General features: G+C 41.8%; 2 protein-coding genes across 4 annotated transcripts in view; one reads left to right on the top strand and one right to left on the bottom strand.

The window, feature by feature from the left end:
* Nek11 (NIMA related kinase 11) overlaps positions 1-10,568 on the bottom strand; it is a 331,808-nt gene that overhangs the window by 273,349 nt on the left and 47,891 nt on the right. The window lies entirely within an intron of this gene.
* The window catches only part of Aste1 (asteroid homolog 1), a 67,986-nt gene continuing 61,584 nt past the window's right edge, over positions 4,167-10,568 (top strand). Inside the window, exons 1-2 of one of the 3 annotated variants that reach the window (XM_029559671.1) lie at positions 4,167-4,184; positions 9,752-9,860. The gene's annotated coding sequence lies outside the window, so the exon portion shown is untranslated. Of the gene's footprint in view, positions 4,185-4,609; positions 4,628-4,980; positions 5,021-9,751; positions 9,861-10,568 lie in introns of those variants that run through there. The other 2 variants (XM_029559672.1, XM_029559670.1) reach the window with 2 other exon arrangements.

Genomic DNA, 10,568 nt, shown 5'->3' on the forward strand with positions numbered 1-10,568 from the left:
ATTGATGAGTGGATAATGAAAATATGGTTCATTTATACAATGGAGTCTTAAACACCCAAAATGAAAGTATAACCAAAAATTATAGGGGTCAATACAATTCTTAAGAGTCCATATATATAGCTAAAGGCTACATAACAAGAAATAATGCCAGACAGGAGATACCACTGGCCAGGATGGCCCAAAAGTCTCCCGGACAGTAACCCAGCATAGAACTGGTAAAATAAACAGCAGACCCCAATCTTATCTAAAGGAATATTGATAACTGATTGCTGATCTTCCTAAAACAAGGATATCTAGATAGGTTGACTAGATTCAGCAGATGGACAGGCACTGGGGAATGACTGGGGGCACTGACAACACAGTGGACAGTAACAGAGATGACAGAGCATATGGCCTCCAGTGTGGGGGGAGGTGGAAGCTATGGGAGGGTGCCATTTGGGAAGTGAGTATATAGATGAATAAGACTGTTTGGGATGTTCTGTATGATATACCCCAAAATAATCAACAAATAAAAATGAGTTATATTTGAGGAGGAAGCATAACATTTACTTCATGTTAATTAGTAGAGGTGATAAACATTACCACTGAAATCTACCTGATGACTTTATAGACATGTACAGGTGCCAAGGATCTGAGTGTAACTGATTGTGACTAGTAATAATCAGGTACATAGAGATTAGAGACACATGTGCAAACATCTAAGCGTTAGTAGCACTAAAAATTAGTCTTTCTGTAGGAAACAGCATATTTTAAATGCAATGGAGATCTTTTTTAAAGGTTAAAAACTCATTCAATTTTATGTCTTACAGGGCTTATACTGAGTTCAATATTGTATAACTGTATTGATTCAACTGTGAACCTAAAAATACACAGCCACTCTTGAAAGAGTTGTATTCTTGCTCTGGAAATTGTTATTGAATAAGTTAAAGCTGCAATGAAATACTTCTTCAAATCATGTGGTTATTAAATTTTAAAAATTCAATAAAAAAAATGAAAAAGAATCTAAAATATTTTTTAAAAAACAAAACACCTGCCACCTACTGTCTTCTCTTTAGCATCCAAGAAAACAAAACACAAGCCCCTTCTGATGGGGCTCCAATAAGACCATGACTCCTCTTCGTCCATTATCATTTGAGAGCTTCAGAAAATGTTACTCATTCTTAATTTTAAATCCCCAGCTTCAGCTGGGTGTGGTGGCACATGCCTGTAATCCCAGCACTTGGAAGGGGAGGCAGCAACATAAGGAGTCCAAGGGGACCCTCTACTGCATGGCAGGTCTCAGGGTAGCCTGGGCTACATGAGACCCTGTGTCTTTTAAAAAAGGAAGGAAAGAAAAAGAAAGAAAAAGAGAGAGGGGGGAGAGAGAGAAAGAGAGAGAAAGAGGGATGGGAAGAGAAAGATGGAAGAGAGAAGAGGAAAGGGAAAGAGAGGTAAAAGGAAAGGAGAGAGGAGGGGATGGGAGGGGAGGGGAGGGGAGGAAGGAAGGAAGGAAGGAAGGAAGGAAGGAAGGAAGTCATATAAAGAAAGAAAGCCCAAGACTTGCTGTTTGGGGAGAGACACAGTAAAGCGATTGGAGAAACATTCGTAAGACTGACCAACTTTTCCTACCAAACTGGTAAATCTACATTTTTTACATCATCCTGGGTACCACAACCTATCAGGTGTAATTTTGCATATTTGACAGCTACTAGTTTAGTTTTGTTTTAAGGTTCAACTATACAAAACTCAATTTCAAATTGTTGAACAATGGCGTACAGTGGTGCACTTTAGATAGTACTGCTACCTAAGGCTCAGCAGCATACCACCCTCTTTGACACACTGTGATGGTTAATATTGTCAACTGAACAGGATCTTGGGTTGGCTAGGAGACAAGTCTCCAGTCATACCTGTGAGGGATGATCCTGATCAGGTTAAATGAGATCAGAAAACCCATTCTATGGGCAACACCACTCGATGGGCTGGGGTCCTGGACTGAAAAAGATAAAGGGAGCTGAGCAGTAGCATTCATCTCTCTCTGCTTCCTGACTGAGGACACAATGTGAGCAGCTGTCTCAAGCTCCTGCTGCCATGACTTTGTGATGGACTGTACCATCAAACTGAGAGTCAAAATCAACCCTTCCTTCCTTAAGTCTCTTTTGTCAGGGTACTTTATTACAGCAACAGGAAAAGTAACTACAACACATATTTTGAAAAGTACTGAACTTTAAGCAAAGATCCTGTTTATGTTAGCAAGGAAATTAAGGCACTTGACAATGTCAGCAAGGATCTGAAAAAGTAATTACCATGGATAATCAGGTTAGCTTTTGATATGCTTGTAATGGGCTGCAAATTTGTAATTAATGTTAGGATAATATCCAAAATGCATTATTGGTATGAAAATTCATGTCATATTTTTATTTTAAATATTATGGAAAAATATTAGAATTATAAATTTCAATAAGATAATCAGATGTGACACAAAGCCTGCCATGAAACCAGGATACAGTGAGGAACTGAGTTTTAAGAAGCAACAAAAACCCATTAGCTCTACCTTCTTGACTGGGCAAAGGCAATCAAACAGAAACACTGCTTAAAGTAAAATTAGATTATGATAGAGTCAAGACCTTGGGTTCTCTAAATATAGGATGAAAAAAAATCTAAGTTTGGGGCTGAGGAATGTAGCTCAGTGGTAGAGCGCTCACCTAGTATGTACAAGGCCTTAAGTTCCATCCCCAGCACCAAAAATCATCATTACGTCATCATCATCATCATTATCATTTAGAGTTTTAATAAAATAAACCCTTCTAATTGTGTTTGTAATGGATATTAGTTAGCCTCAGTTGTCATTTTGAAAAGTTTTTAATTCTAAATTTTAAGATTAAAATATAAATCATCATTATTTGAGTGTAATACATGAAATTGAGCTAAAACCTAACTTTAGCATAAAAGTTTGGTCCTTACTGAAGTTTTTGAATATATTTTAGTTTTAAATTTGTTTACATGATTTGTATGATGTATGAGTATATACACTTGTGTGTTGTGCACATGTGTGGAGGGCAGAGATCAATGTGGGCTGCCTTCCTCTATTGCTCTCCAACTTAAGTTTTGAGATAGGTTCTCTTTAATGAACCTAGAGCTCATGGATTGGCTAGACTACTAGGCAGTGAGCTCTGGGGAGCCCCTCCCTCCCCTCCCCCAGTGCTGGGATTACAGAAGCCCATGGCCAAGAATGACTTTTTAGTTGGGTTCAGGAATCTGAATTCAGATCCTCTTGCTTAAGCAATGAACACTTTACCCACGGAGCAATGTCTCCAGCCTCTTCTTACTTCATTTTGATGAGGCAGAAGAGGAAAACCAGGTTGGGTTAACACTCTTCCAGTAGACGATTTAAGCAACTGATTCAGGGTCTCAGAATTTTGCTGAGCTATGCTTACACTAAAAGAAAACTGCTTTGGGCATCTAAAAGGTCACAGTTTCGCCTACCAACCGAACTCAAATTAGAATTTATTACTAGGAAGGATAGAGTTTCCCTATATGCTAGCTTATGAGTTTATTCACTGATTTGTAACGTGAAAAAAAATTACTGTGAACCACCATGTTAGAGGACAGGGAGGGATGTGGCCAACTTGTCTCTGACCACTCATGCCATCATTGCTCAGAAGGAGCGTAGCTGAAGAAAGTGTACTGGCTTCTGAGCACTCAGGGGAGGCTGTGCACTTAGTCCTGCATGCCCATTCTGACCACCAAACTCCACACAGAATAGCCCAATCACACTAAGCACAGGATACTGATAAAGGAGGCCTGGGTGTGACTGTCTATCGGTTTTTGCTTCTAGAGTTTCTGGAGTTCATTTTCAGATAAACCAAAGTGTTTCCATGTTCAGATGCTGTGCTGGATAGTGTTAGTGTCAACTTGGCACACCTGGGTTGAAGAAGTCTCAATTGGGGAATTTCCTCCATTGGACTAGCCTGTGGCCATGTCTGAGGGGCATATTCTTGATTGTTGAGTGATGTGGGAGGGCCCAGCCCACTGTGGGTAGTACCACCCCTGGACAGGTGGGCCTGTGTTGCATAAGCAGGCTGAGCAGGGGCCAAGGGAGAAAGCCAGTAAACAGCATTCCTCCATGGCCTGTGCTCCAGCTCCTGCCTCCAGGTTTTTGCCGAGTTCCTACCTTGGGCTCCCTGATGAACTGTGACCTGGGAGATGTGAGCCAAATAAACCCTTTTCTCCCCAAGTTGGTATTGGTCAAAGTATTTTGTCACAGCACTGTAGAAACAAACTAGGAAAGAAATTGGTACCAGGGAGTGTGGTATTGCTGTTACAGACCTGACCTTAGTATTTTTAGGACTGTGGCAGCATTCTGAACTTTGGACTGGAAAAGCCATTGAGTGTTCAGAGTTTGTTGCTGTGGAGCTTGGAACAGTTATGTTGAAAGAGTTGTGGATGATGGAAGCCTGGCTTGTGAAGCTTCAAAGGGAAGCAGAGACTATCAGGGCTGTTTGTGTGAGATTTTAGATTGAGAATCTGTGGGTTCTGGTCGGCTGGGGCTGAAGAATCAGCTGTGACTAAGAAGAGACCAGAACCTGAAGCAAAACCTTTGTTTTACTGGGACAACTGATGCTGGTTAGCTGGGGCTGAAAAATCAGCTGTAAGTAACAAGAGACCAGCATCACTGATGTGAAAGCTGTGAAATATTTCCTCAGGGTCAGCACACAGAAGGGACCCAAGCCTCCATCTCTAGCTGGAAGCAGGACTTGGTAATGTGTAAGAGTCTCATGCATGGTTCTGGTGTTGAAAGTGTGAAGGGATCTCAGACAGCAGCTGAGGCTTGGCATGCTGAGAGGCCAGGAAAGGCCGTAGGTTAAAGTGTAGCTTCAGTTGCAGTGAAGACCCCAGGACTGAAGGAGTCATGGAGAGAATCTGAGGCTTTGCACCCCAAGAAGGGAAGAAGAGACCATTGGTGAGGGTGTAGCCTCAGTTTCAGTGGAAACTCCAGCTTTTTGGAAATTCCAGGACCGTGGGACAACCACCAAGGACAGCAGTAAGTGTGGAATGGAGCTGGCTTGGGTCTGCGAGATGAGCTGTGTGTGCTATGGATGGCAAAGTCAGACAAGTGGAGTCCAGAAGATCATGAGTGAATGCCAGGTGTCCAGCCTTGAGCTACTTTGCTGGACTTTAGTTTTGCTTAGGTGTGCCCAATTCTCCCCTTTGAAATAAGACAGTACTTGTTTTGGATTTTACAAGAGTCCCCAATTAAGAGACTTTTAAAAGAGACTGTGGACTTTTAAGTGTTTGGATTTTTTAAGGACTGTGGGTCTTTTAAGGTTGTGCTGTCTTGTGATATTAATGTTAACATCATATCTTGGGGATAAGAATTGGAAAGTGATGTGTTTGTATGTCAAGTTGACAAGGGGTTAAATTGTGCTGGATAGTGTTAGTGTCAACTTGACACACTTGGGTTGAGGGAGCCTCAATTGGGGAATTTCCTTCATTGGACTGGCCTGTGGCCATGTCTGTGGGGCATCTTATTAATTGTTGAGTGATGTGGGAGGGCCCAGCCCACTGTGGGTGGTGGCACCTTGGGCAGGTGGACCTGTGTTATATAAGAAAGCAGGCTGAGCAGTGGCCAGGAGAGCAAGCCAGTAAGCACTGTTCTTCCATAGCCTGTGTTCCAGCTCCTGCCTCTAGGTTCTTGGCCTGAGTTAATACCTTGGGCTCCCTGAAGAATTGTGACCTGGGAGTTGTAAGATAAATAAACCCTTTCCTCCCCAAGTTGGTATTGATCATAGTATTTTTGTCACAGCAATGGAGAAACAAACTAGGAAAGATGCTAAAAGAAAAAAAGCTGTTAGAATCATAAGCTGTGATACCCAAACATGGCTCAAATAAGAGACACGGAATCTAAAAGCAATCCTCAAAGTTTACTGTGCATATTAATCACCACGGGATCTGTTAAAATGCTGCTCCTGAGAGTAGAAGAGTAGTTGCCAGAGCCTAGGAAGGATGGAATTGGGAAGGATGGGAAGGTGACTCATAGTACAGGGTTACAGCTGGATGGAGGGGCAACTTCTAATCCTCTGTAGTACAGTAAGATAGCTATGGTTGGCAACAGCTAATTGCATAATCCACCACAGTCAGTAGAGTGGATTTGGAATGTCTCTAGTACAAAGAAATGATAAATGCCTGAGGTGATAAACAAGCCATTTATCCCATCTGATCCTTATGTACTAAATACATGGACACACTGTGTACCCCATAAACAAGCACTATTGTTGTTTTAAAATGCTGCTTCTGTGTCTGGTGTAGGGAGAGCCTGGGAATCTGCCTTTCTAACAAGGGCTCAGGTGCTGTCGAAGGATCCAGAAGCCTGCCAGGGATAGGAGTACCAAATAGCCCCAGAGTACCCCAAAGGCTGAAGAAATAGGAACAATTTGAAGAGCAGGCCAAGTGAGAGAGCCCTCAGCCCTTCCAAAGCCAGTGAACCATGAGATCCTATTTGACAGTGAAGGACAGAAGCCCCTGCTAGGCCAGCCTCTTCACCACACAGACCAGGATACTGAGACTCCGACTGCATGGCTACACTAAAGGCTCCTAAGAATATTCCACAGCCTACATGATACCACTCCAAATCTTTCAGGGTTTTTTTATTTATGATGGGGTCTCCCAGTGCCCCCGAAAGCTGGCATAAAAAGTGAGCTCCTCCTGGCAAGTGTGCACTGCCACGCTTGGCAGCCTGGCAGCTTTAAAGAACCATTAGGAAAACCTGCCTTATATATAGGTCCAAATCTTTGCAGTTGGCACTACTTTCTCTTGTTCTGTTCCCAGCAGTGACAAATTATGGCTTCTAAAACTTTCTTGTTGCAAAATTTATTACTTTTATGTATTTATACTCAGCTTTATTCCACAGGTGATTTGACATAATTTATATAGCAAAGCAGAAAATTAAGACTAGCAAGAACAAGCTGGGGAGGGAAAAGAAGAATGCAAATACATTCGAGGCTCAAAGACAACTTCAAATTTCATAAACTATGTTACTCTTATCATTATTACTATTCATAATATGGATGCTATTTGTAATAACGTCACAAATGTAATTCTTGCCTATTATATTTCTGGGCATGCCAATTTCTGGGCCTTTGTGACTTACGGCATCTTTAATTTTAGTCATACAGTAATGGAGGTGGTCTCCAAGAGGATATCAGTGGGTTTTTTGTGTGTGTGTGTGTGTGTGTGTGCATCTGCACATGTATGCATTGTACATTTGTGTATATGTGTGTGGAGACCAGAGAACAAGTTTGTGTGTTGTTTCTCAAACGCTGATCAACTTTTTTTGAGACAAGATCTCCCATTGGCCTGGAACTCACTAAAGAGGCTAGGCAAGCCTCAAAGATCCACCTTTCTCCACCCACCCCCCAAGCTTGGATTATAATCATGTATTATTATGTCAGGTTTTATGTTTTTTTTTAAGTGTGGGTACTGGGGATGGAACTCAGGTCCTCTTTACTGAGATATCTTACCAGCCCACTCATTGTTTAAGAGAGGTCGTTCAGAAACAGAACTCCAGCCGTCCTACGGAATACTGCACTGTGATGTCTAATTTAAGAAAAGCGTCTCAATTCCTAATTCTAGTTTCTAAATTTGGTATATGCATATGGATACCTGACATGTGCAAGACCATCTGTTTGCCACAGGTGCCTCCTGGGAGTTTGTAATACAGTGAAGGGCAGAAAAAATAGTTTAAAAGCTGTAAGAACAAATCATTCAGCTGGGAACAGTGCTGCACATTCCTGTGGTCCCAGCACTAAGAAAGCTGAAGGAGGAGGACTTCAGGATAGCCTGGACTACATAGCAAGATTCTATCTTGCTAAGTTAAACAAAATATGGACCTTAAATGGATGAAATGAATTTTCTAAGAAAAACAGAGACTAAGATATAATCCTAAAAAAAATATCAACTCACAAAAATGGTGGCAATTATGGCAAACAGCAAATGCCACCTATGGAGTAGTTATTCAGCACTGTGATCTGTGCTGAGACTGGCACTACATTCCATTTATGATACTCAGAGCTTAAAAGCCAAGCATAGCAGCACATGTCTATAATTCCAGCACTCGGGAGGTGGAGGCAGGAGGATCAAGAGTTCAATGACAGCATCAGCTACATAGTGAGTTTAAAGCCAGTCTGAACTACATGAGGCTCTTGTCTCAAAAAATTAAAACAACAACTAAAACAAAACATTAAGGTTAATGCCCTCAACCAAAGACATAAAGTTGGTAGAGTGTCAACTTCTTTTGAGACAAGTTTTTTGGGTCGGCCTTGAGTTTTTGACCCTCCTGCCTCAGCCTCCTGAGTAGCTTGAAGTACAGGTGTGCATATACCATGGTGTCAGGCTGAGACTTCAGCTCTTGGATCTGTGTGCCTCAACACTGTGAGAAGCTATCCTCTAAGCCTGTGGAGTTGAGTTACAATGAGCTACACATGAAAAACTCAGCTTGAAAATGCATTCCCTGAACATGATTGGTAATCTGAATAACCAGGAAAGCAAGAGAGAGAGATACCCTTCCCTTCAAAGCATATGTCCCAATTTTCATCCAAATTATCCTTCAAAAATTGTCCAGCACTAATCATGACACAATCTCTAGAAAAACTGAAGAATTGATGTTTAAATAGATGACTATGAGCCTTTCAAACATGTGTCAGTGGCCAGCAGGGCTCCCATGGCATATAGAGAATAAGCCAAATTAACCTAATTTCTTTTATGAGAGCATCATTTTATTGGTAGATCAGAGGGAAGCAATTAGTCATGTTAGATCATGATTTTAGCCCATCTGATGACACTCTGTTAAGAGTTGTCAGAAAACAATTCTTATGACACCCTTTTATTAATATGAGAGATGCAATCTTTGTGTGACTCATGGCTGGTTGAACAAGCAGAATAAACATGCTAGTGTCTTAGATATCAGGCCATTATCCAAGTGGGACTTTCCTGTAATATCATTTGGATTTAGCCTTAACAATCTCTCTATCTCTATCTCTTGTGTGTGTATATAAGCATATGTGTAGGTGTGTCACCTGCATGGGCACATATGGAGACCAGAGGCTGAGCTAACATTGGGATGTCTTCCTCACTTGTGTCACCTTACTTTTTAGACAGGTTCTCTCACTGACCCTAGCTAGAGCTTATTGTTTGGGCTAGACTGGTTATCCAACAGGCCTCCCAGGTTCTACCTGTCTTCACCCTCTCCCTCAATGCTGGGGTTACAAGCATGTGCTGCCTTGCCTAGCTTTTACATGGGTTCTAGAGATCCCATGGGTTCATATCCTCAATCTTGTGGAGCAGGAACTATACCCAGTTATCCATTTCCCCAGCCCTCTGACAATGTCTTTAATCAACATTGTACTAATGATTCAGATGAAGACATAAAAAGATATATTTACTGTTTGTAGGTGGTATGCACAGTCAACTTTTGAAAATGACTGAGGAAGTTGAAATATGGTATGTAAATCACCAAGACTAGTAGGCTAAACCTGACATTGTACAGTCAGAACAGGGAACACCAAATCTGTGTGGCACCTGACTGAAAGTGTAATAGCTATCTCTAAAAACTCTAGGGAGGGTATGTGGGAAGAAAATCAACCGTGCCACCACATAAACTCAGTCTGAGACAATGGTATAGTAAGACTGCGACCATTGTTCCCCAGATTCCACAATGATGACTTTGAGTGTATGAGCAGTTTTAGTCATAATAGATTTGTTTCCATCTGGTCTTCAGGCCTGGGAACCTCATTTCAAAGGTAATACTGTCACCTAAGTGTGAGCTCAAGAGATGATGATGAAGAGGTTGGCAGGTCTAAAAATGAATGATCCAAGGAACAAACAAGGTAAGAGATACAACTAATGCATTTTGAACATGAATTCATAAAAGTGAACTAAGACTATCTTTGGTATAAGTCAGTCGTGTATGGCTTAGAACCACATGGTAATTTTCCTATTTCACACTGAGAACTTAGTGGAATGATTATGATACATACATGGAGGTCTGGCTTTAAGGCAAGACTCTTAATACTTCATCATTAATGTGATCTTTATCTAGCAGTTTAAACCCTGATAGTAAAACTGAGAGAAGATTGGACTGAGAAGGGGCCTGGTGGCACTACTGTACTGTTCCTATACATGCCTTCATGCTTTACACATGCACCCTGCCATCCCATCCTCACCCTTCCTCTTCCAGGTCCATGCACACCCTGTAAGTGTGGCTCCTCTATTCTCTCTCCCATAGTGTATTGTCTACCCTACAAAAAAAATGGGCAGAAGCACCTCCACCCATCATGCCTTGGGAGGGATTGAAAGGGGCTGTTCAATGATGACAGCATGCACAAGGCCCCTGCAAGCTCAAACCAGACAAAATCCCAGAAGAGACATGGGAAGTGGGTAAAGAACCCCAACCCAACCTGCCGGTGCCAGCCGGCCAAGATGGACAGTACCTGAAAGGGGGAGTGAGGATTGAAAGAAAAAACAAGAGACAGAGAAAAGATACTTGGGAGGACTGTCAGTCGAGACTGCAGCCCTGGTTTATTCTAGCTCCACCT

The sequence above is a fragment of the Nannospalax galili genome, unplaced genomic scaffold (genome assembly GCF_000622305.1).
Source record: "Nannospalax galili isolate Female #2095 unplaced genomic scaffold, S.galili_v1.0 scaffold369, whole genome shotgun sequence".
Classification (NCBI taxonomy): domain Eukaryota; kingdom Metazoa; phylum Chordata; class Mammalia; order Rodentia; family Spalacidae; genus Nannospalax; species Nannospalax galili.